General features: G+C 38.0%; 1 protein-coding gene across 14 annotated transcripts in view; it reads left to right on the forward strand.

Moving 5' to 3' along the window:
- Nucleotides 1-27,478, forward strand: part of RALYL (RALY RNA binding protein like) — a 548,770-nt gene that overhangs the window by 24,379 nt on the left and 496,913 nt on the right. Inside the window, exons 1-2 of one of the 14 annotated variants that reach the window (XM_081496762.1) lie at nt 38-165; nt 15,099-15,287. The exons of 12 other annotated variants lie outside the window; for them this stretch is intronic. The gene's annotated coding sequence lies outside the window, so the exon portion shown is untranslated. Of the gene's footprint in view, nt 1-37; nt 166-15,098; nt 15,288-27,478 lie in introns of those variants that run through there. One more of the 14 variants, XM_081496754.1, reaches the window with a different exon arrangement.

Consider the following 27,478-nt stretch of genomic DNA (forward strand, 5'->3'; position numbering starts at 1 on the left):
TTGTGACCTCACAGACTGTAGCCTGTCAGGCTCCTCTGCCCATGGATTTCTCCAGGCATGAATACTGGAGTGGGTTGCCATTTCCTTCTCCAGGGGATCTTCCCAACCAGGGATCCAATCTGGGTCTCCTGCATTGCAGGCAGATTCTTTACTGTCTGAGCCATGGTGAGTGCTAAGTCCCTTTAGTTGTGTCCGACTCTTTGGGACCCTATGAACTGTAGTCCTCCAGGTTCCTCTGGAGTGGGTTGCCATGCCCTCTTTCAGGAGATCTTCCCAACCCAGGGATCGAATCCACATCTCTCGCATCTTATGTCTCCTGCATTGGCAGGCAGGTTCTTTACCACTAGTGCCACCTGGGAAATCCTTGATTGTCCTAGTTTTTGTTTAACAGAATCTCCAGATGCACTTGGAATTTTAGAGAGCAACATGAGAAGAAAGTATTTGAATGTGAATACTTTAGATGCTTCCTCAACTGTTACACATTCAAAAAAGAACCTCTCCCGGTAAATAATCCGAGCGGTGCTGTTTGTATATCAATCTCAGACAAGCAGAAAACTGAACCCTATCCTGCTCTTCCTGTTTTCTGGATGCATTCAGTGTCAGAGAGACAGATAGTCTTTTTTTCACTGGGTGAGGGGAAAAGCTGTAATAGGTTCTGTGCCATTATTTTTGAAACTCTATAGAGTTCATTAAAACTCTCTTTGGCTTTCTTCACTGCCATCTTTCTCCCTCCTTATGAATTATTCAAGGCAGATTCCAGTTGAGGTAAATAGTTTGATTTGAAGGTTTTTGTATCTGGATTTAGATGCAACAAGAAGTGTTAAATGCTCAGAATTTTAAGTGTACAGAATGGCACAGACTCAGCTATTGAGATGGAGGCATTTGCCGTTAGCACTCTAGGGCTGCTGCTGCGACTTCAGCTTGGCACTATTTGTCATTCTGAAGTAGGTAGGCAGTGTGATGTCTGCAGAGTGTAAATCAGACTTTACAGAGCGCTCGGTCCCCAAGCACTTCGAACATTCTAATCCACCTCTCAGCTAACAGAAGCTTTTTTGATTTTTACAAGGTGAAGTTTCCCTTTTTTATTTAACCTTGCTGATGCATTATTAATCTCTATTATTTTTCAGGTAGTTTATACCTGGACAACATTTTTAGCCTGCATGTGTTCCCTTGGATAAAGTGGAGGTTATAAGTTTTGAGTTTTTCTTTCAGAAAATAATGTGACAGCTAAGAGGACCTAGGAAACATCTCATTTTTATAAAACTCAAGATAAGCGTGGATTTTTCTTTCACAGTAGTCATCTCCTCCTTGCATTCTCTGCCTTAATTTTGTAAACACTTAGTTCATGGTGTTACATACCTGAAAACATGATGTATGAAACACATGACTGAAAACTACATTGCTTTAGAACTAATGGTCAGAACTGCTTTGGTGCAATGTAGCACATTTAAAAACCAATCCAAAGAAATCTTATTATAGTTCTGTCATTTACTAAAATTCACTTCCCTAATGTCAGGTCCCATTAAAGCAGTCTCATAAAAATTATGTTCCTGAAATTATGCCCAGGTGCTACTGCTTTTAGGCAAAGCATTTTACTCTTGTTCTCTGCTCTAACACAACATCATTAGCAGCAGGGGTTTCATTTACTCAAGAATAATGAGAACTAACATTTATTAATTACTATATGCTAGAGCATGTGCTAGGTACTTTACATGCCTTATCTAACTTAATGCATTGGCTTTTCCGATCTTACAGCTAAAAGTAGCTTGCAGAGCAGTAGTCTTGAATCATCCTCTCTGACATCAAAGTCCATGCTCGTAAATACTCTGCCAGTAATTGAAAATTCAAATACGTAGAAGAACACAGATTTATAAAGTTGCCAGTAAAATGTAATATGGAATGGTGGAGACTGTGGCAAACTGATTACAAATTAAATGCATTTCTATTTAAACTACACACTGGGTAACCAATCCATATTTGTGGATTGCATTCAGCTTTCCAGTTGAGCTATTTCAAATCCTAAAAGGTGATGCTGTTAAAGTGCTGCACTCAATATGCCAGCAAATTTGGAAAGCTTATCAGTGGCCACAGGACTGGAAAAGTTCAGTTTTCATCCCAATCCCAAAGAAAGGCAATGCCAAAAAATGTTCATACTAGCACACAATTATACTCATCTCACACACTAGCAAAGTAATACTCAAAATTCTCCAAGCCAGGCTTCAACAGTTTGTGAACCATGAACTTCCAGATTTTCAAGCTGGTTTTAGAAAAGGCAGAGGAACAAGAGATCAAACTGCCAACATCCACTGGATCATAGAAAAACCAAGAGAATTCTAGAAAAACATCTATTTCTGCTTTATTGACTATGCCAAAGACTTTGATTGTGTGGATCACAACATACTGTGGAAAATTCTTCAAGAGATGAGAATACCAGACCACCTGACCTGCCTCTTGAGAAACGTGTATGCAGGTCAGGAAGCAACAGTTAGAACTGGACATGGAACAACAGACTGGTCCCAAATAGGAAAAGGAGTACGTCAAGGCTGTATATTGTCACCCTGCTTATTTAACTTGTATGCAGAGTACATCATGAGAAATGCTGGGCTGGATGAAGCACAGCTGGAATCAAGAGTTCCAGGAGAAATATCAATAACCTCAGATATGCAGATGACAACCACCCTTATGGCAGAAAGTGGAGAAGAACTAAAGAGCCTTTTGATGAAAGTGAAAGAAGAGAGTGAAAAAGTTGTCTTAAAGCTCAACATTCAGAAAACTAAGATCATGGCATCTGGTCCTACAACTTCATGGCAAATAGATGGGGAAACAATGGAAATAGTGAGACACTTTATTGTTTTTTTGGACTCCAAAATCACTGCAGATCGTGACTACAGCATTAAATTAAAACACCCTTGCTACTTGGAAGAAAAACTATGACCAACCTAGACAGCATATTAAAAAGCAGAGACATTAGTTTGCCAACAATGGTCTGGACTATAAAGAAAGCTGAGCACCAAAGAATTGATGCTTTTGAACTGTGGTATAGGAGAAGACTTTTGCTTGGACTGCAAGGAGATCCAACCAGTCCATCCTAAAGGAAATCAGTCCTGAATATCCATTGGAAGGACTGATTCTGAAGCTGAAACTCCAGTACTTTGGCCACCTGTTGCGAAGAGCTGACTCATTGGAAAAGACCCTGATGCTGGGAAAGATCGAAGGTGAGAGAAGGGGCTGACAGAGGATGAGATGGTTGGATGGCATCACTGACTTAATGAACATGAGTCTGAGCAAGCTCTGGGAATTGGTAATGGACAGGGAAGCCTGGTGTGCTGTAGTCCATGAGGTCGCAAAGAGTCGGAAACGACTGAGTGACTGAACTGATTCGGCTTTCAGCCTGTTTTGAGCTCTACTCAAAGCCACGTTGCTCTAAAAAGCATCCACTTTTATCCATAATTATTCCTTTATTACTTTTAATCTTATTCACGTTTTCTCAGGGCATGTAAACATTCCTTTGAACAGAATGTGAACGGAAATATGTTGTCCTGTTACCCTGTTAAGACAAAGTCCTGCCCATTTTTTTTGTCCCGATCTCAGGACATAAGAGGAAGCTATTTATCTGAGCCTGGGAGATACTGAAATCAGAGGAATGTTCAGACTCAAAAGCCAAGGCAAACACTGAGTTCTGAGAAAGATGCATATATGGGCAGGGTTGGAAGAATTTATTTAAGATCCAACCTATGGCATTAACTATCTTATGGTCATGAATAGAGGGATGATGGCCGCTAGTAAAGGGAGCTGAGGCAACACTTCTAAATCAGCTTTCTATGTTTGTAGGTGATTGTTCCCAAGTGGCGTTAATGGTAAAGAACTTGCCTGCCAGTGCAGGAGACCTCAGAGACACAGGTTCCATCCCTGGGTTGGTAAAATCCCCTGGTGGAGGGCACAGCAACCCACTCCATTATTCTTGCCTGGAGAATCCCATGGACAGAGGAGCCTGGCAGGTTGTGGTCTGTAGGGTCACAAATAGTCGAACATGACTGAAGCAACTTTGCATGTCTGCACTTGCCAGCCATGGTAGAAGGTAGACATGGATCATTTTTGAGGGGTGAGGGGTGAACTGTATGTAAATTTTGCACATAAAAATTTAAGATAGCAAAGTACTTAAGTTATCTAAGGAAAAGCTATGAAAAATCTCTGCAGGTACCGTTAGTTTCATTAGGTGTAGAAATTCATTTAAGGGATCTTCATTGCGTACTTTTCAACTAACAAAAAAGGATAGGAAAACATTTGCTATTTGTTTGATTATTTAAGGAGAAAATATATTTTTCTGAATTAGCACAATCTTTCTGGATACATTTAATTAAGTTTTCCCTTCTCAAAAATCTCCAGTAACTCTTCATTTTATTTATAGCAGAAATCCTTAATTTCATGTTATTTGAATCTTCTGCCCTTTAATTGCCATGTTGCTTAGTGTGTGATTTATAAGATTTTTTTCACTGGATGTGATAATAAAATATGAAATTTGAGAATCACTGAGACTATGCTTGATCAGGTCCCTATTAGCTCTAAAATTCAACAGGTCAGTGGTCATTTATGACAAGATCCTCATTTCTTGGTAACTATTTCTGCTATAGTGCACTTAATGCATTCCCACTACTGTATTACTTTCTATTTCTAAAAATACATTTCAGTGAATCCTTGACTCAGTGCTGGATGTGGGAGCAGCTTACTTACCACTAGGAGGCATCTGAAAATGTATGGGGAATTTTCTGTTTTCTCCATAAGTGAAATAATAGAAGGAAGCTATTTAGTAGCCAGAGGTCAGGGATGTTGTTAAACATCCTAAAGTAGATGGGAAAAAGTTGTTGTTCAGTTGCTCAGTTGTGTCCAACTCTTTGTGACCCCACTGTCTCCTGGAGTTTGTTCAAACTCATGACCATTGGATTGATGATACCATCCAACCATCTCATCCTCTGTTGTGCCCTTCTCCTCCTGCCCTCCATATTTCCTAGTATCTTTTCCTTGAGTCAGCTCTTCGCATCAGATGGCCAAAGGATTGGAGCTTCAGCTTCAGCATCAGTCCTTCCAATGAACACCCAGGACTGATCTCCTTTAGGATGGACTGGTTGGATCTCCTTGCAGTCCAAGGGACTCTCAAAAGTCTTCTCCAACACCAAACTTCAAAAGCATCGATTCTTCAGTGCTCAGCCTTCTGTAGAGCCCAACTCTCCCATGGGTACATGACTACTGGAAAAACCATACGTTTAATTATGGAGACCTTTTGTCAGCAAAGTGATGTCTCTGCTTTTTAATACACTAAGTTTGTCATAGGTTATCTTCCAAATAGCAAGCATCGTTTAATTTTGTGGCTGCAGTTACTGTCTGCAGTGATTTTTGACCCCAAGAAAGTAACCTCTTTCTTTATGCCAAGAAAGTAACTCTGTAACTGTTTTCATTGTTTCCCCATCTATTTGACATGAAGTTATGGGACCGGATGCCATGATACTGGTTTTTTAAATGTTGAGTTTTAAGCCAGCTTTTTCACTCTCCCTTTTCACCTTCATCAAGAAGCTCTTTAGTTCCTCCTCACTTTCTGCCATTAAGGTGGTGTCATCTGTATATCTGAGGTTATTGATATGACTTCTGGAAGTCTTGATCCCAGCTTGTTGTTCATCCAGCCTGGCATTTCACATGATGTACTCTGCATATATGTTAAATAAGCAGGGTGACAATATATAGCCTTGACATACTCCTTTCCCAATTTTGAACCAGTTAGTTGTTCCACGTCCAGTTCTAACTGTTGTGTCTTGACCTGCATGCAGGTTTCTCAGGAGGCATGTGAGGTGGTCTGCTATTCCCATCTCTTGAAGAATTTTCCACAGTTTGTTGTGATCCACACAGTTCAAAGACTATAAGCACATGGATCACAGCCTTGCGTAACTCGATGACAGTATGAGCCATGCCCTGCAGGGCAACCCAAGACAGACAGGTTATGGTAAAGAGTTCAGATAAAATGTGGCCCGCTGGAGAAGGGAATGCCAAAACACTTCAGCATTCTTGCCATGAGAACCCCATGAACAGTATGCATAGGCAAAAAGATATGATGTTGAAAGATGAGCCCCTCCAGGTCGGTAGGTGTCCAATATGCTATTAGGGGAGAGCAGAGAAATAGCTTCGGAAAAAATGAAGAGGCTGGGTCAGAGTGAAAATGACACCCAGGTGTGGATGTGTCTGTTGGTGGAAGTAAAGTCTGATGCTGTAAAGAACAATATTGCATAGGAACCCGGAATGGTAGGTCCATGCATCAAGGTAAATTGAATGTGGTCAAACAGGTTGGAAAATACTTTCATGAAAAAGATGATTCGTACTTATGAGATATCATAATGGGTCTTTTCCTTGAAGTCTGAAAATCACTGCAGTAAAACTAATTCTTTTTCTGATTAGAACTTTCCTTTCTTGCTTTGCTCATGCTTTCTCTGCCTCTGAGCACGTCTTTCAGTTACCCTGTCCAAATCCTGTTTGTTTTTTTTTAAGGCTCAGCTCAGATCTCATCTCTTTGATGAAGTCACTTGTAAACCTCTCACTTTATGCTCAAAGATCTTTCTACTCTTTGATGGCCCTTGTGTAACCTCTCTCTTGAATGCAAGTATGAATAATCTCCAAAGGCACAGGCAGGTTGAGAATAATGTTACTCCCTCTTCCATTTCTTCTTTCCACATCAGGTTTGACAAAGAACCTTGTAAATGGTCAAGAGAGTTGGCTTTTGTTTTGTTTTCTTTATATCAGATTGAAATCCTACAGAGAATTAGATGATAAATAATGAAATAATGCCTTGTTCTCAACCACAAAGGCATCAGCATGTTGAACATGTTACCTAAAATGAAGAACCTGAGAGCTCACCTTACATTGTGCATTTGTGTTAATTTCACTTCAGGAGTTAAATGGAATCTGTTCTTTAATATCCTTTGCTGTTTGAGGTACCTTGAATCCATGACTTAGATTTCAACATGCAGACTATGTAATGGTAATAAAGATTTTTGCTTTCTAGAAATAAGGGGAGCTTTCATGACTTCTCTGAAAAAGTAAGAAGTATTTACTCAACTGCCTACCAGTTGACTGAAACAAGATCAAGTCCATTGACCCAATATTGAATAAAGGAGTTAATACTATCCTTCAGCTTGATGATTTTGACTTTAAGAAGCAAGAAGTGCTGACTCCTGCTGGATGTTGGTGGTGAAATTACCTACTGCTAACATCATTTCCAAGACTTTCATGTGGAAACTATGTGCTCCTTCAGATTTTAAACTCATTTCAAAAAGATTAGCATGCCCTTTGAATTGTAGTATGAAAGATGACTTTGACATTAAAGTTTCAATAGGAGAACAGAATTATTTCTTTGAATATACTAATCTGTTTTGAAGAGGTGGCAAGAATACACAGAAGAACTAAACAAAAAGATCTTAATGCTCCCAGAGAACCCAGAGAACCAGATACCCCTCCATTTCCCTTTCTGTGAAATGGGGGTAATCATAGCACATATATCATAGGTTTGGTTTGAGGGTGAAATCAGGCCTAAATGAAGGACATACAAAAGACTGACTAACACATGATAAGTACTAATACTTGCTTGTATGATTCTTTAATGTTATTTTTTCAGACATGGGCATCAAACATGGGTTGTTTTTAGAACTTGATTTCTGTGCTGTATTTATATGTCTTGGTGTACATTGTCACTGAGTAGTAGATCCTTTAGTGGCTTCTGTTCCTGTTAGTCGGCATAACTAATTGTGGAATATGTGCCCCTACACAGGTTCCTCCCTTCTGCGTGATAGCCAATGATTTCAGAGTTTAAAAGCAGTAAAAAAGCCAAAAAGAGAGTCTTTTTATATTTTTTTAAATTTATATTATGGTAAATTGCAAGCATACAAAATTGAGGCCATGATTTAAGGAAACATATATACCTATAACCTAGGTTCAACAATGATCGACAGTGGCAAACAGTGTTAGAGCAAATCATTCGCAGACATAATGAAAATATCTTGACTGAAGACTGAACGGGCTTAGTTTCCCATGCATTTTTTCTGTACCTCTTTTTGTAATAAGCTTTGCTGTGTATCTGTCACAAAGAACTATGTCTGCTGGTGGTGGTCTGTCTTTAGACAGACAGACAGGAGAAAACTAATTGAATTAACTTTTACTGGAAAATGAAATTTTAAATTATAAATGTTTAAAACTGTTTCACTTTGAAAAGCTGATTCTATTAATAAAGCATGTTTATAGATCTTTCATCAGCATAACAACAATGATAATATTAGCTGTAAATATTGATCAAGTACTCAGAACTAGACACAACATCATTTCAATTCTCACAGCAACCTTTTTAAAGAGTACAATAATTATATAGATGAAAAACTGAGGCTTTTTCCTGATTGTAAATTGTCTAAGAGAAGTGGCAAGACTAGAACATAAATACAATGCTGTCTCCAGAGATTACTCCTAAGCACTATTTATTGTTGTTGTTCAGTCGCTAAGTCATGTCCTCCTCTTTGCAACCCCATGGACTTAAGCACATAAGCCTCCTCTGTCCTTCACAATCTCCCAGAGTTTGCTCAAATTCATGTCCATTGAGTCAGTGATGTCATCTAACCATCTCATCCTCTGCTGTCCCCTGCTCTTGTTGGCATCAATCTTTCCCAGCATCAGGGTCTTTTCCAATGACTCAGCTCTTCACAATAGGTGGCCAAAATATTGGAGCTTCAGCTTCAGCATCGGTCCTTCTAATGGATATTCAGGGTTGATTTCCTTTAGGATGGACTGGTTGGATCTCCTTGCACTCCAAGGGACTCTCAAGAGTCTTCTCCAACACCACAGTTCAAAAGCATCAATTCTTCAACACTTAGCTTTCTTTATAGTCCAACTCTCACATCCATACATGACTACGGGGAAAACCATAGCTTTGACTAGATGGACATTTGTTGGCAAAGTGATGTCTCATTTTTTAATACTATGTCTAGGTTGGTCATAGCTTTCCTTCCAAGGAGCAGGCATCTTTTAATTTCACATCTGCAGTCACCATCTGCAGTGATTTTGGAGCCCAAGAAAATAAAATGTGTCACTACTTCGACTATTTCACTTTCAATTTTCCATGAAGTGATGGGACCAGATTCCATGATCTTAGTTTTTTAAATGTTGAGTTTCAGGCCAACTTTTTCACTCTCCTCTTTCACCATCATCAAGAGACTCTTTAGTTTCTCTTTACTTTCTGTCTTTAGTGGTATCATCTGCATATCTGAGGTTGTTGATATTTCTCCTGGCAATATTGATTCCACCTTATGATTCATCCAATCCAGCGTTTCTCATGATGTACTCTGCATAGAAATTAAATAAGCAGGGTGACAATATATAGTCTCATCATACTCCTTTCCCAGTTTTGAACCAGTATGTTGTTCCATGTCTAATTCTAACTGTTGCTTCTTGACTCTCATACAGGTTTTTCAGGAGGTAGGTAAGGTGGTCTCATATGCGTACCTCTTTAAGAATTATCCACAGTTTGTTGTGATCCACACTGTCAAAGGCTTTAGAGTAGTCAATGAAGCAGAAGTTTTTTTTCTGAAATTTCCTTGCTTTCTCCGTAATCCAGTCAATGTTGGCAATTTGATCTCTAGTTTCTCTGGCTTTTCTAAACCCAGCTTGTACATCTGGAAGTTCTTGGTTAGCCTAATAATCTAGAAATAGAAAAGGTATGACGGAGAAGGCAATAGCACCCCACTCCAGTACTCGTGCCTGGAAAATCCCATGGACGGAGGAGCCTGGTAGGCTGCAGTCCTTGGGGTTGCTAAGAGTCGGACACGACTGAGCGACTTCACTTTCACTTTTCACTTTCATGCACTGGAGAAGGAAATGGCAACCCACTCCAGTGTTCTTGCCTGGAGAATCCCAGGGATGGGGGAGCCTGGTGGGCTGCCATCTGTGGGGTCACACGGAGTTGGACACGACCGAAACAACTTAGCAGCAGCAGCAGAAAGGGTATGAAATATTCTTATTTAAAGATAAAATTTTTAATGTATTTATCATTTTAATTATACCTGCAATGATACAACTGTAATATACATATTATACATATGCATGTGTGCTCAGCTTCTTCAGCCGTATCTGACACTTTGTGGCCCCATGGACCATACCCTCCCAGCCTCCTCTGTCCACGAGAGCTCCCTGGCGAGAATACTGGAGTGAGTTGCCATGCTCTCCTCCAGGGGATCTTCCTGACACAGGAGTTGAAATAGCATCTCCTGTATTGCAGGCAGATTCTTTACTGCTGAGCCACTTGGGTAGCCCATGGTATCTATATAGGCTAAGTCATTTGCTGCACTAATAGATCTAAATATATATAATGGCACAAAGAGAGGGAAAGTTCATTCTTGTTCATTCTGATGGGATTGGGTCAGGTAACAGTATATCTATGCAGCTCTACCCGTTTAGTTATTTAGGAGCCCAAGCAGGTTGAGAATTCTGCATTTACCACCTGGCTTTTTGAAAGGAAAGAATTTGCAATAGGTTTGTAATGCATGATCTGCCTCACTTGGGGAATCCCAAAAAGAAGGAAAGGTGAAGAAGTCAAATCTTTTTGTATGCAAGCTGACTAATGACAGGCCTCCTGTAAAAACACTGGTGATATTTACCCTCTGGAGAGGTTTTTTGTTTGTTTGTTTAGTGTTTCATCTATTGGAATGTTCCTGGTTAGACTAAAATTATGTGCAAATTTATGACACATAAATCCCTGGAAATTGTCATATAAAGGACATAAAGATGAAGTATCAAATAGGGATGCTTCATGAAGAAAATCTCTGTTGTATTAGGGATGACTGTATTTATCTCTTAGACATTCATGTTCAGTCTGGGCAAGAATGAATCCTAAAGTGGTCCTAAGCTTTCCTTCACTTTGTCTTGCCTTCTGGTATCATGGAAATGATCAATAAAGTTTGACATTGGATAAGATCTGTGTTTTGTGTGTGTGTGTGTGTGTGTGAGTCTGATTTGATAGTCCAGGGCTTACAGTGTTGACCTGGATAAGTATAGGAAAGGTTCTCCATTGCTGCTAGTTTAATGGGCAGAAAGCCCACAGGAGCACTCAAGATGAAATTTTGTGGGACTGACCTGGAAAAACCACACAATACTTCCTGTTGCCTTTCTTGTCTGAAACTCAGCAGTATGGTGCCACATTTCTAGTGCAAGAGAACCCTGGGAAATACAAACCAGCTGAATACCCAGAATGAAGAGGAGACTGTGGACTTTAGTGAGTGGCTACCAGTTTGTTAAAACTCATTCTAGAGAAATGACTAAACTATGGTACATTTTTATTCATAAGAATAATTAAAATGTAGCTCATATTGATCAGTTGCATACTTTCTACTAGGCTGATCAGCTCATTTACTCCTCACAATAGCTCTCTGAGTTAGAAACCAATATTGTTACTTTTTACATGTGGATTCTGAATCATTTGTTGCTGTTGTTTAGTTGCTAAGTCATGTGCATCTCTTTTCAACCCTATAAACTGCAGCATGCCAGGCCTCCCTGTCCTTCCCTATCTCCCTGAGTTTGCTAAAACTCCTGTCCGTTGAGTCGGTGATGCCATCCAACCATCTCATCCTCTGTCGTCCCCTTCTCCTACTTCCTTCAATCTTTCCCAGCACCAGGGTCTTTTCCAATGAGTCGGCTCTTTGCATCAGGTGGCCAAAGTATTGGAGCTTCAGCATCAGTCTTTCCAATGAATATTCAGGGTTGATTTCCTTTAGGATTGACTGGTTGGATCTCCTTGCTATTCAAGATGCTCTCAAGAGTCTTCTCCAGCACCACAGTTAAAAGCATCAGTTCCTAAGCACTCTTAGTTAGATATTATTACCTAAGGACACAACACCAGGACATGGCAGAGGCAAGATACGCAGGCCTTTCTGACTACCACGGCGCTTTTCAAAGTGCTTACACCTATCAGTTAAGAAGTCCAGGAATAAGAATGTCATATAGGTAGGGTTTCTAGATTAAAAAAATAACAACATGCTGTATTGCTGCTGCTTTTGCTAAGTTGCTAAGTTGCCATTTCTTTCTCCAATGCATGCATGCCTGCTAAGTCACTTCAGTCATGTCCGACTCTGTGCAACCCCATGGACTATAGCCCACCAGGCTCCTCTGTCCACAGGATTCTCCAGGCAAGAATACTGGAGTGGGTTTCCATTTCCTTCTCCAAACATGCTGTATTAGGGACATGCTTTTACTAAAAATATATTTAGTGTTTACCTGAAACTTAAATTTAGCTGGATGCCTTATATTTTCTTTGCTAATTAATTCTAGCAACTCTACATTGTATGTAGGATTAAAATTTAAAAGAAAAAGAGAAAGTATTGATCTTGCATTATACTTTTCTATTAATATTTAGAAAAATACTACCCTTGAATGCATAGAAGTGTGGTGTAATTAACCATAGACATCCTCACTTGAGACAAGTAGTGTGATAAATCTGTCTTGATTATATTATGGGGGGAAATGCTTGACTTCCCTGAAGGAGATGACCAGGGTTAGAAGCCATGCCCACCCCTTACTAGATCACACATAATGTTGCATAAAATAACTTTAATATAAAATATCTTAGCATTTGAAACAACATTAAATATATATTTTTATATCTCGTTGAGTTCCCTTTACCCATCTGTGATATGTGTTATTTTGTTCATTATATATTAAAAATAGTTAAATATTATACTAGGTACTCTAGGATATATAGGTCAAAATTATCACTATTTCTGATTCTTTTTAATGTGAATAATTTATTAGCTAAACTGGACACCATTGAGAAGTAAAGGGATATCTTTAGTAATTATCCCAGAAAACAGGCAAAGATGAGACAGTGATGAGGACCTGGGGCAAAAGTCACTACTTTGGGCCACACTATTTTAGGATTCCAGATTATGATCTGTCCAATCTTAGAGGAGATAAACTTTCACAGACATCATTTAACAGAATCTTATGTTATAGATTGAGAAATCTGAGGGTCAGTGAAAATAAACAATATTTTCTATAGATGAACAAATCTCATTCAAGTTGATGACATTTTTTAATAAGGAGTGATTAATATGACAATTTTCCCATCATTCACTGCACATCTGTAAATAGGACCTAAGGACCTTACCCTATAAAACAATGTTAACTTCAGCTAAGACTCTAAAGGCTAGAATTAAATCTTGCACATTCATGGCAGATATCTATATTCATTCCTTTAGAATACATATTCATTTCTTCTAAACCTACTAAGAATGATGTATGTTTTATGTGAAGTTTATTATATATGTATATATTTTCATCTTATAGTCCAGACTATCATTTTTATATCCTAATGATTCTATGTTGTAGAACAAATGGCCTGTCTCTCCTTGACTGACACAGAGCTGAACCAAGAAATGGCCAAGCCACAGAATCTCCATTAATATGGCCTTCAGTAAACATAAGAGCAGAATACATCTTTGGTGTTTTTAGAAATAACTAAATATTATTTCACTTGAAATTACTATATTTTTCTTTGATTGCCTTTCATATGCCGGACAGCAAAAAATACTCTCTGAAAATTCACCTCCGATTAGCATATATTTAAGCTTTCTCTTTTTTCTACAATATTAAGTAATGTTAAGAATCTGTACTCTACAACCAGCCTAACTGGGTTCCTTGCCTGATGCCAATAGCCCTAGCTTTTGAAATATGGGCAAGTTTCTTAACCCAGTGTTCTCATCTGTCAAATGGGATTTATAATGGCTGCATAATCTTATTTGAATAAATAATACAGTTTATAATAACAAAAGAATGTTCTGTCGTATATTAAGCACACAGTACATAAATTCTTGTCATTGTATTATGTCTTTTCAACAAAATAGATCCCTTATCTCATTGCCCTGTTATTTTTGGTTTATTTCTTTTTTTCGAGTATGAACTTGTAAATGATAGCCAGTTAAAATAAAAAGAATTACTATTTATAATATCCAGCTTTTAATTAATTGTTAAGGCCAAACTCTAAAAGAGAGTCTGTTAACCTACCACAGTGATACTATGTTAAATTTTTGAGCATTTTATGAAGTGAAGTGAAGTGAAGTCGTTCAGTAGTGTCCTACTGTTTGCGACCCCATGGACTGTAGCCTACCAGGCTCCTCCGTCCATGGAATTTTCCAGGCACGAGTACTGGAGTGAGTTGCCATTTCCTTCTCCAGAGGATCTTCCCGACCCAGGGATTGAACCCAGGTTTCCTGCATTGTAGGCAGACACTTTACTGTCTGAGCCACCAGGGAAGTCCCGAGCATTTCATAGATTAAGTTACAAAAAATGATTTAATAAGAGCCATTTTCCAAGTTTGATTAAAGTGTGTTTATTTTATCGTTGTCATCTTAATGCCTAAAGAAAATATTACTCAAGTATTTAAGTTGGAATTTTAAAGTGTATGTTAAACCAGAGAAAGAAAATGCAATTATTTTCTGCTTGAATTCCAAGCTTATGATATACATACAAAACAAGAAAGGAAATAAACTCTAGGATGAATCTCATTTCAATAAGTTATGGCTGTTTTTCTGAAAGTAAGAGATTTTTTTCAAAAGCATTCAGTGTTAATGAATACTCTTATTCTAGATTTAGAAACTAAGATAACATTTTTTTCCCCAGAAATTGCTTGAAAATGAAATAAATGCCATATGGATGGGAATTTGGCAATAACCAGGACAGTGTTTTGTTTTTGTTTTTGTTTTTTTCCAAAAATGTGTGCTGTTTTCAGAATGAGCGAGTCAAACATTCTATGCTTGACTTTTTCTCACCCTCGCGTCACTGAGGACCCTTAGTCCAGCATCTGTGCTTTCCGCTGCTCTGCCTGAATCGCAGAACGCGATTAGGGGAAAGAGGAGAGCTTCGGGGTCCACTGCCTATGACGCTTCAGATTAACTCTCAGCTGGTATTTCTCTCTCTCTCTCTTTTTTAATTTTCAACAAGTTAATTTTGTTATCCTTTTAGTGGCTTTTCCAATATTTGTCCTCATCAGTTTCATCACATTTTTTCTATTCCTTCTCTCTCTAAACCAGGTGATCTCAAGTTCCTTAATTTAAACGGAGATGGCTGAAAGTTTTTCCTGGTTTTGTTCTTTAGAACAAGCAGTTTAGTTCGACATTTTTCTACCGCTGTCTGTCTGCAAGTTACTTTGACAAGCAGAGCCCTCACCATCTTGAGGATTAAATGAGGTGATTCATGTAAAACGCTTAGTGTCAGGCCAGGCAAGTAATAATGATAACTATTATTTCTTTTTTCCATATTAAATAGTGGGGAAAGATTCAAACATGGATTACTTGTTTAAAATCTGTGGGGTTTTTTTTTGTTTTTTTTTTTTCAGTAAAAATACTGACCTTTCTAAACAAGATATATTTCAAACTGTTGGAAATGTCCATATGCTTGCTAATATCCAAAAATAACTGCATAAAATAGTGTTTAGGAGCAACGGAGCAGGAGCCAGACTCCCTAGACTCATATTTCCCCTTTGTCACAGGATGAATATCCAGACACTTAAATTTGCCTGTTTCCTCACCGATCAAGATGGGTTATAAGAGAGTCTATAGCCAGTGCAGTAAAGAGGAGGGAGGATGTTAGTATATGTAAAGTGCTTATAAGAAGCTGCGCATGCTAAACACTCAACAAGCTTAGCTGTGACTGGTTTCATGGTATTCAGCATTCACTATTTCAGCAAATACGTTGAAACTTGAATCACTATGAGTTTAGAATATAAGACAATTTAGAATATATTCCCTCTAAAGAGGAACAAAAATTAATTAAATGAAAACATTACATAAAAATAAATTAAATAAATATAAAACTGCAAATGCTATTAAGAGCTAGGGAGAAAAGCATCCAGTGGATTGAGGGGGTCTGATTGACTGTGGATCAAGTGTGAGACCCTAAGGTGAGTAGGTGCTCACTTGAATTTTATTTCATTTTATTTATTTTTTGATGAAAGTAATGTTTCGTTTTCTGAATACAATAGAAGCCAAAGCACTATCTGTGTTGTTTACCTGATGTTCACTTAGATTCTTCTCACAGGGATCCAAGATTGTCCCTTATTAAGGAAAGCAGGATGCTTTCAGTCTAGAGAGATTTTACTGTGATTTTCATTTATATCACAAGTGAATTGCAGATCCCAAAGGCTTTTACATTGTAAGATGATATTAGTAACTGGGATACTAAGGTCCTGGTTTTACTTCTTTAATAACCTCCTAATAATAGGCTTCTTTTCCTTTTTTTCCAGCCTTTATATTAGTGATAAAAGTAATCTGAAATAACTTTTATGCTAAAAGCAATTAAGCAGATACCTTCTTGGCTCCTTAGAGAGAAAATAGGTTTAGACACGCAGGAAAACTTTGTCATTAAGATCCCAGGTAACTGCAATTCTCTAACAGTTAATAGTACAAGGGATTGGGCTCAGGTGGCAGCATACAGTATAAGGTAAAGACATTTTACTCCAGAATTCCAAGGTGCATTCATAAATGGTGAACTTACCTAGAGGTTATGAAAGCGAAACCAAACAGACTTTGGAGGATGGACCACACGTTCACTAAAAGGAAAGCAGAGAGAGGTCAAAACGGGAGAGTGAAACAGAGACGAAGCAACAGGGTCCATGAAGGTCTTCTAAGGAGAAGTTTGCTGTGATTCCTCCCTCACCGCTGCTTTGTCAGGGTAGTACTAACCATATGCATTATTAGTTACACAAATAATGATGTGTCAGTACTGAAATTTCTCTATTCAAAATCCATTGTCAAAAGTAGAAGTCTCCAACAAAACTGTCATGTTAAGACAACTAACAGCAAGCCTTGAGAATTTAAAAATATTTAGATATTTTTAGTCTTTTTTCAGTATTTTTAAAGTTATGTATTTCTCAGTTTTCGTTATATCATGTGTACCCTTTGCAACCCTATGTGCCATAGCCCACCAGGCTCCTCTGTCCTTAAAATTTTCCAGGCAAGAATACTGGAGTGAGTTGCCATTTTCTACTCCAGGGGATACCTTGTGTAATTTTCATTAATTTAAAGAATTATATAGATTTTGGGGTGAAAGTTAGGTGTTATTCTGACTGCTCACTATGTATTTAAAACAATCCCCTCTTCATGTCAGACATGATTATATTGACACCCAAATACTATATATTTGAAATGTTTTTGGATGAGCAGTTTAACTTAGTTGAACTTCCAACATCTTTCAGTGTATGTTTTACATGTGAAAAAGGAGAATTTATCTCACTTTGTCTTATTTTTTCATGATTCTCTGGAATGTATTCCTTGTAGAAAGCCTTATATTTAAAGTTGTCAAACACAATTGATCTGCAATTAGAACATGTATAAAAGTACAAATTGTTATAATGTCTGTCTGATGCTTTACTCAAAATGAAGGAGAAATGCATAAGGTTTTATATGAATTGAATCATCTTCATTTCATGAATGATTTGCATATAGAATGAGTGTTATTATAGGGAGTTACTAATGTAATCAAGAAGATCAGTTTCTTGTTTTCTATTTTAAGTCATGATCTGAATCTTTCATCATTAAGAATGTAGCTTAGATTTTGCTGACTGGAATATATTATTATTTCTAATCTTAGTTTTCTTTGTATGGCAAATATGCTGGTGGGGTTTTCTACTTACTGAAATCTCATTTTGGCATTTTAGATTTTTTATTATATTCAATATGATCTCAAATCATTTTTTAGGTAAAGAAGTCTTAATATGAATTTGTAAAAGAATATGTGTAACCATAGTGTGTTAAAAAGTGGTTTCATCATGTTCCTCCCTCTTGGTCCCCTATGAGATTTATTTTCCCATAATCTCATAATTTTCTTAAAAATTATATTTACCTCTGTTAATATAAATTCTACATTAATGGTTATTCATTGTAGTAAAGAAACATTAACATTTTTCTGTTATTATCCTGTTTTGGTCTATTTCTGATGGTCTTTCTTTATTTTATTCATTGTACATTAATGTGATTTTCCCAGGAAAGGCTTGCTGAAAATAGCCTCTCTTATATGTGACTGTAGTTTAGAAAGTTTACTTATGTCAATATTTCAAATGACTAAATATCTTCAGTATCTTTAATGGTAGGAAAAGGAAAGCAGATGGAGAAGTATGCCAAGTGTAACTGACGGACACAGAACACAGAGCGTCTGTTATTCCTGTTTTTGTACTTTCCACTGTGATTCTATAGCATCCAAGACAAATGATTTTGAATATAGTTGAGGTACAGACTTATTCAGGATTCAACTACTAGCATTTATGTTATTATTAAAATTTAATAAAGTTCTGGTGCCATTTTATCACTACAGGTGATGTCTGAATATCTGAAAAGAAGTGATTCTTCTTTGTTTGCGTTTTTATGGCTTTAATGGTATTTATACTTCATTTTCAGTCAAAATAATTAAAGAAAAATATTGTTCTGGGAGAGACCTTAGAGGTCCATGCTGAAGCCCAATTATATGGCTTAGGAAATCTGGAATAAGAGAGGTGACTGCAGTGATTCTGCAGTCTAGTCCCATCCCAGTACTGCACTGGTTCCTATCCTCGAATGTATATGGTAACCATCTTAAACCAGATTAGACCTATACCCTAGAAACACTGATATCGGAGATTTACGGTGGGTCCTGCTGCTGCTGCTGCTGCTGCTGCTTAGTCGCGTCAGTCGTGTCCGACTCTGTGTGACCCCATAGACGGCAGCCCACCAGGCTCCGCCATCCCTGGGATTCTCCAGGCTAAACACTGGAGTGGTAGAGTGGGCCCTAGGCATTCCTAATTTTTATGTCTATAGTGATGGCGATGGCCTGTCAAGACTGAAAATATTTATTTCATGCATTTAATTTTCCAGAAAGAATATAAGAACACAAGTAATTTCTTACTAGCAGGATTGAAGTTAGAATTAGGCCACCTGATACTCTCATTTTCAGTTTAAACACAAACTCGGTGAACAGTGTCCTTGCCTGGACCCACCAGCATGTTCTGCAATTCTGACTGAATTGTTAAACTCTGAGTCCTAGAGGCACTGTGTCCGGATGTCCCGACCACATCTAGAAATAAAAACTGATACTCCTGTATAGATGACAAAAAGAAATTGCTGAGTTGTCTTGGCAGTATCACTTAATTATTTAATTATGTGTATCCCTTGGGTGTATACAATTTTTATGTATATTTTTATAGGAAATGCACTCACCCTGTGTTATAAACATGCTTCTTATTCATTCATTTATGAAGTATTCAACCTTGAACACATCTGTTACTCTTGGATACCAACATCAGTCATCAGACTTTTTCAATGCCAACAAAAGTACCTGATCAAGGATCATTTAAAGATAAAAGAAAGGTTAGAGATATCTTTGTATTGTATAGCATCACTCTTATCCTTGTACAAGCAACGTGTTGAATTAGTGAGTCTGGTTTTGCTGAAGGTCACTGAAAGCCAGGATAACGGTTTTCCTAGCCTGCCCTGTTCCTCGTGCGCACTTTTCCAGACTCAAGTATTGACGGTGGCCTTTTACTAAGTGTGTTCTAGCTTGGATGATACTTGTTATGATCAGTCTATTTAACATGAAAGCCAGTACTTTTAAAGTCAATTCTTGTACCAAGTTACATAGAAAGGAATGCTTATGAATTCACAGCTTTCTTAGATGTTTTATATAATTTATACAAGTTCTTGCCATACAGCAATAAACCAACCAATCAGTATTTAAGCTTTTTTCTTCCCTTTCTTCCTTTCCTTATTTCAAAGAAATATTTGAATATTTACTGAATATCTACACTCTCTGACTGAATGCTAGGCAATGAGTACAAAATGTCAAGGAGGATGAGGAAGCAGTGAATCTGACGAGGTTTTTGAGACAGCATAGGCGCCGCTGTACTATATGCACCAATTAGGAAAGGAAAGAGTATTTGTAGAAGCCTTCCTGGAGAGTAGTGTCCGTTTCTTGGTGTTCCAAAAATATCAACTGAAAAATCTGTTCTTCCAGACTCTTTATGTCCAAAGCTCCATGAACCGTTTTGACAAGGCAGGGTGGAAAATGGAAAGTCCTAATTAGAATCCGTAGTATTCAATAGATGGAGGAAAAATGCTGGGAACATAGTCCAGGTAAAACATGGACTACTTTCTTTTAATGGTGACAGTACTTTCCTTTTGGGTTGCAATAAAATTCAAGGGGCAGAAATGATATTACAAAATCAGATGGAGACCCTTAGCGCTGCTGTGTCTTTTTTCTTCTATGGCAGCTTTCCTTGGTGGACTGAGTCTTTATCATGGTCCTTATTGCTGGGACTAGAGTCCTTTTTTTTTTCTTACTCTCATTACACAGTATGAGATTACTATCTACCTTCAGATATCAAGTTGGGAAGGGGGATGGGTCCTCTCTATGCTGTAACCCCATGCATGTATCCTGATGTTATCTCAGGGTAGAGAAAACAGGCAAGACATAGGCCCGTCCCAGAGATACACACTTCATATTGACACTGACCTTGTTCCACCCTAGTTCTCTCTTTTCTACCTTATTCCAGAGAACACCTAGTAGCTCTCAACTGGGAAAATATTAAAATCCTAGCGAGTATTTTTTTTCAATTTATTGCTTGTCTCAGTGCATCAGCTCTTAGAAATCAAAAGCAAGAATTTTGCCATTCTACTCTGTCCTTCCTCTTTATTTTTTTAAGAGTAAAAGCACCTTCTTGAAAACATAAAGGTCCTCTTTCTCCTTATGTGGCTGAACAGAGGATGATCACATGACGTAAAGGAAATATGGGAATAGAAATTGACCCTGTAATGCATCACCTGGTTTTCCTGGCGTAGAGTAATTGCTGACCTCTTTATATTCCAATTAAAGTGCCCAAGGAGACACACTTGATAGGAACTATAGTATCTCATCTGGGTGTCCTCACACACCACACAATGACGCTCAAGCATTGTGGTCGTGCATCCTCAAGGAGACATGCATCCCAAGGAGACACACCTGATAGGAACTATAGTATCTCATCTGGGTGTCCTCACACACCACACAATGACGCTCAAGCATTGTGGTCGTGCATCCTCAAGCGCACCATTCTGTGTGGTGCTTAAAATAAGGACTGTAGAGTTGAACGGTTGGATTTGAATTCTGACTCTGTTGCTTGCTGATTATGGGACTTTGAGCACCTTATTGAGGTTCAGTGTGTATCTGTTTCCTCATCTGTAAAATGGAGGTATTAATAAAGCCTTCCTTATAACCTTCTATTGGGAATAAAATGCTATAATCCATATGGAACATACAGCACAGTCTTTGGCGTATATTAGGCACTCAATAAGTGTTAGCTGGTATTATAAATGTTTAATGGCAAGTTAATTCACATGTTTTCCGGAACTGCTGCTGTCTGAATAGAAATAGTCAGGAGAGAAAGTCCTGACCCCAGACTCCCTTCCCCAATAGAGATGAATCATTCCCTTGCTTGAATGCAATGGAGTCTATAAACTCCAAATTTAGTACTTAACTAAAACTTACCTTCCAGGTAAGTGGGACTCTGAATTTAGTCTTCTAGTTTTAATGTAGTTCCATTAAGATCCTTAAATTCAGTGAATGTAGTTGAATCTTTGTCCCCTTTCCAGCAACCAGCCTCTGCGTCTGTTGTTCTCCTCACCTCCCTCACAGTGCTAACATCTTTGAGCTTTTTCTGTCTTAGCATCCTTTAGATCTTAAGTGGCCCTCCCCTGCATTGTCTCAATGTCTCCCTAAGGATCCCCAGCGCTCTCTTGGGCCACAAACTACCCAGTTCTTTCCTTAAGGTGCTGATTCCTCTGCAGCCGCCTCTGGGGGCCGCTGTGGTTTCTCTCCAGTTCTGTATGTGGAAACAAAAGGATGTCAGGGAGACGTTATGAGCTTCTCAGCTCACATTTCTGCTTTCTAGGCTCTTTCTCTTTTATTGTCCAGCCTCAGCTCTTCCGCAGCTGGTAGCTCTCTAGTCATGCTGAGTTTTGTTTCTTCTTGTGACCCTTTTGTAGATTCGTGGAGGTCTTTGCTTCATGGCTTATTTTCACGTTCATAATTTATGCCATCACTAGAGCACCCTAAACCTCCTTGGTCCCTTTAATATCAGTGCTCATGAATTCTGCTTTAGGAAACTTACTATGTGTCATCACTTCTGCTTTCGCTTTTGTTGTTCTGCCTGGAACTCGCCATCTCTCCAGCCTTTTCAACTCTTTTTATCCTGTTCTGCACCTGTAGCATCATCCTTCCTACCTGCGTTAATCTAATAGACTTTCTTGTCTAGTCCTATACTGAGATGCTTGCTAGAATTGCTAATACAAATTATCTTAACTTTTACATGTTCTTCAACAGCTTTTTGTCTGATTTTGCAAAACAGCAATTCAAAACTTTTCTCTCCAGCTAATTATCAAAGCAGATGTTCTATACTGGCTCCACAGGAAACTTGATCAGCCCAATTGTGGGGTCCAACTGCAGCATCAGTTGATAGGAAACAAAATTGTGTGTGTGTGTGTGTGTGTGTGTGTGTGTGTGTGTGTATGTGTGTGTGGTGCTTGGAGAATAGTGTCAAAAATTGACAACTTGAGGTGCAAGGTAAATCTGGGTTTGTTGCTACCACTGCAGCATCTGGGCAGCAGCACTTGAGGTGATGAAATTGGGAAATAAGATATACTCACTGGTGGCTCAGCTGGTAGAGAATCCGCCTGCAATGCGGGAGACCTGGGTTCGATCCCTGGGTTAGGAAGATCCCCTGGAGAAGGGAAAGGCTACCCACTCCAGTATTCTGGCCTGGAGAATTTCATGGACTGTGTAGTCCATGGAGTCGCAAAGTGTCAGATGTGACTGAGGGACTTTCACTTTCACATATATACAAGTATATATGCATCTTATAAGTATATATCTTTTCAGCCAAAGATAAGTAAAAAGATGTAGTTATCCTGAATTTCTTTATACTTTGGAGTACATACATATATATATATATATATATACACACACATAAATCCAGGGCCGTTTTACTAATTTTGCAGTCCCATTTACTAAGGTAAAAACAGAGAGGAATTTACCTCCAGTTATTCAAAATGGAAAAGAGCAAATGTGTATGTTTTGCTGAATGTTTTACTTTTGTTTTAGGTTTGAAGGATTTGTTAACAAAAGAAACCACTCCTTACACACCAATCATTTCCATTCTTTATGGAAGATTATTAGACTTAATTTCATGATACAGTTACTAGAAGAAAGGATATAGAAACAATAGACAGAAGTAACAGTGTATACTCACCAGATTGGGTCAACCACCTACATCCAGACTTGAACAGAACTTGGAAGTCCCTCATATTAACAGCCATATGGAGTCCCAGTTGGGAAAGGGTCTGACCTGCGTGGTGCGGCCACTACCCCCGCCCCCGCCCCCACACCCCGGCTGAGACTTCAAATTGCAGCTTTGGGGGCTTCTGCTTATAATCCCAGGTCACAAACTGATATCATCATCAGTTTGTAAGCAAAAATGCACCTCTTTTTTCTTCGTACAAGGCTGTTTGTTTCCGCTTGTGAGTCAGAACATTTCCTTAGGCCCAGAGGAGGGTGGAGGAGGGGTTGCGTAGACCCCCAGGGACTTAAGAAATTCCAAACCCACTCCTCTGTTATCTAAAGTGCTGGTTGACTTGCTGGTAACAATTGGTGTGTTTACCAGCAGACATGTAGTCCAGGCGGATCCAGGGAAGGTCAGCAGGTGCTCAGGGTCTTGTCCCCCTACTTCTGAAGCCTAAGCAAGACTACCTCCATTTTAATTTCCCTAACAGCATACATGGGAGGAGCATTTTAACACGATGACATAGACAACAGTGTGCCTCAGCAACTGGAACAGCCGGTCAACCAGAAGTCCAGCCTCTGCCTCAGCCCCTCCACTCCTTTTGACACTCTCTTCAGTCTTGTTTGTAGACAGAAACTGATAGTTTTCTTATTGCACTTTATCTAGGAGTGACTCTCAGATTTAGACTTCCACAGAAGCTCTTGGAGGGCTTGGTAAAATGATGATTTCTGGACTGCATCCTACAGATTTTAGATTCCGAGATTGCCCAGCAATCTGCATTTTAATTAAACATGCTGTGTTTCTCTATTGCCACTGCTCCAAAGAGCACATTTTGAGAAAACATTGACCTACATAATGACGTCCAAACAAATTTACATGAAACAAAACACTTTCAAAGTCCGTTTTTTACTATCGTTTTCTGCTGTCTGCCCTTAAATATGCAGGTCTTATGTATTACTTGTCTTCTCATGTTCTTTCTCCACTCTATGTATGTATACATATGTGTCTATATACATATACATACATATAAAATTATTCAATATACTTAGCTTATATTGAAATTATTTTAAAAATGAGTTCTGTAGAATATATAAAATCAATGTGTTATTTATGATTTTTTTTATAAAGCGTATTTTTATTTCTCAAAGCTAATGTTAGACTAAAAAACATTCAGGTGACCAGATGGTCATTGGTCATAAGAGCTCTTGATTCTGTATTCATAAAATTTCCATCACTTCTAAGGAGTCCTGTGTGTATCTTGGCTTTATTCTAACATGAGCTGTGAAAAATTGGTTTCATTTCAGATTTATAGTTTAAATGATTTACTTTCTTTTGTCTTTTTTTAGGATACAGCTAATCTGAAATGGCTCATGGTTAAACAAAACTTAAAACACAGAGCTCTTGTTCTAAATGGATTCAGTCAGCCTTAATCCAATTAAAGACCTCTTTCTTTCCTTGACCCTTTGTCAATGTCTTTGCTTATTGCATTCAGAAATTAAGTTAAAAAATTTGCTCTAATATGTCTATCAATTTCTATCCTTTTTTATTTGTTTACAATACATGCTCATGTGCACAGACATACATAGAAACACACACACATAACATATTCATGAGATGAATAAATTCACAAAGGTGACGTATGTAAGTGGGAAGTTACCTGCTATAATTACCATAGGACCTTCTACTTTAAATCTCTTAGTTTATCTGCCAAACTAGACATTGAATATGAAGGCAATTAGGTGTTGGTTATGTCTACTAAAATGTTTCAACTTATAATTCGTAAACCACTTTTAAGATAGAATTGACAACACTATTTTAAGGGAGAAATTGCCTATTGTTCAATTATTCTTTTATATATTTCCTTGAATTTATTTTCCTGTGAAAGATTTATAGTTATTTTTTTTTCATCTGTTTGTTTTAACAAAATTTATGTTCACTTTTCCTTATCCAAAAAAAGCCAAGCAAAGCGAAACAAAACCCAAACCCCTTTTGATAGGGAAGGCAGAGTGCCTGAGCGAGAGGTGTAAGGAAGGGGCAAGAAGAGGCGTATTCTATGGTTTAATGCTCTGGGCTTACAAAAGCGTGGTGTTGGAATGGTAATTGGATTTCTGAGCATTGCTTTTGAGAATAGACTGCTTAAATCATTGAAAAGGAAATCATTGCAGAAAAGAAGCAGTGAAGAATTGCACAGGCTGTTTGAGTACTTACAAAATAAGAATAAAATAGGGAACAATGAAGAACCGGTTTAGTGCTGTTGAGATCTGACATCTTTAAAAAGCTGATATTGTAGCTGTGGTTTTGATCTTTATTCCATTGTTGAATAAAGTTCCAGTGTATTTTGGACCAATATCTTAAATAAGAACTGAAATAAATGAGCCCTTTTAAGTGTTTTTAAGGGAAAAAAACCAACATGTTTCCTCCAAAGGCTACATTATACTTCTGCATGAAAAATAGATGTAGACAGGTATACATCTATTTTTAGTTTGTTTCACATGTTTACTGCTGAGGCAGTTGAATTGCTTTTCTTAACATGTTAGAAGACCCGTAGGTCCCGAACTCTCATGTAAATAGAGTAACTGGCGCAGAGGAAATATTTCCAAATTATTTGGAGGTCAGGACAGGTGTGGGGGTAGAGATTAGATGATAGAAGTGGGGGAAAATCTAGGTATCAGCCTCTTAAAATCTTCAGTTAAATTTCCCATCAGCGATTTTAAATAAAACATTGCATTTACTAGACACATAGAGTTTACTACGCTCTTTTCAACAATATGCGACCCCATGGACTATACAGCCCAGAATATTGGAGTGGGTAGCCTTTCCCTTCTCCAGGGGATCTTCCCAATCCAGGGATGGAACCCAGGTCTCCCAATTGCAAATGGATTCTTTAATCTGAGCCACAAGGGAAACCCAAGAATGCTGGTTTGGCTTGCCTATCCCTTCTCCAGCGGATCTTCCTGACCCAGGAATGAACCCAGGGTCTCCTGCCTTGCAGGTGATTCTTTACCAGCTGAGCTATCAGGGAAGTTGTTATCATTCCCACTGCAAATTTTAGCATTTTGCTCTAAAAGAAGAGGGAGGAAACAACAAAAGGCAGAGCATGGATTTCTACAGAGAGTTTGCTAAACAAATTGTCCCATTTTTTTATGGAGATTATGCAACTTAGATTTTCACTTTCCCTTGTTAGATTTGCCGCAGTAGGAACATTTGTTGAGTGCATGCTCTGTGTTACACAATCTGCTAGTTACCTGAATTCTATATTTAGTGTGTTTTTCACAATAACCCTCTCTTGCTTTTCCAGTAAGAAAATGGAAATCCAGATAGTGATGAAAATTTTTCAGGGATGCCGGTAGCTTGGATTTTAATCCACTTCTGCCTGCCTCAAAAGCATTTTTTTTCCCCCCTTTATCATGCTGTTGTATATTTCAAGCATTAGTTAAATTTGAAGACAGTTTTGTCTTTGGGGAATATTCACTGCTTTTTGGAGATCCTTTTTATTCTATACTCTGTTGTTAAGTTCAAATGCAAATGTACTCTTCTTTTTGTTCAAAGTGAGGAAAGAAAGTCACTTACAAAGTGGTAATGTGCAGAGACTAGAAAAACATCCTTATTCTCTACCCGAGACTCAGCTTTATAGACAGTAAGAACCACTGTGAGAAAACCAATGTCAGTGGCTTACTCTAGTGTAAAATTTGAAATTATTTCATGAAAGGACTTTCAGGGAGGAAATTTTAGAAATTATAAGCTTCATGTTTTATCTGAACTGTCATTCCAGGTCAGGGTTTAAGTGCCTAAATAACCAGCATTACAGAGTTGCTCATTTGAAGTGAAAATTCAAATACAATTTTTTTCTTTCTCCCACATAATATATTTGTGCTTTTTTATTTTTTTTAAAAGTTCTCAGGGTATAAAATCAAGGTAGTTTTGTAAAAATTATGTAAAATAGTGTAATTATATAAAGAACTATTTATAAAATCATGCATCACAAGACACAAATGTACTTTTAAATAAAATTATGAACAATAGTTTTGATTTTTTTAACATTGTGAGCATTATTTATGTTAAAATTTCCTTACTAGATAGATTTATATTATATAATAAGTAAAATATGTGGATTCCTTACTAACTTTCAGATTA

Source organism: Giraffa tippelskirchi, chromosome 6, assembly GCF_054371585.1.
Source record: "Giraffa tippelskirchi isolate mGirTip1 chromosome 6, T2T-mGirTip1v1.2.pri, whole genome shotgun sequence".
In the NCBI taxonomy this organism is placed as follows: domain Eukaryota; kingdom Metazoa; phylum Chordata; class Mammalia; order Artiodactyla; family Giraffidae; genus Giraffa; species Giraffa tippelskirchi.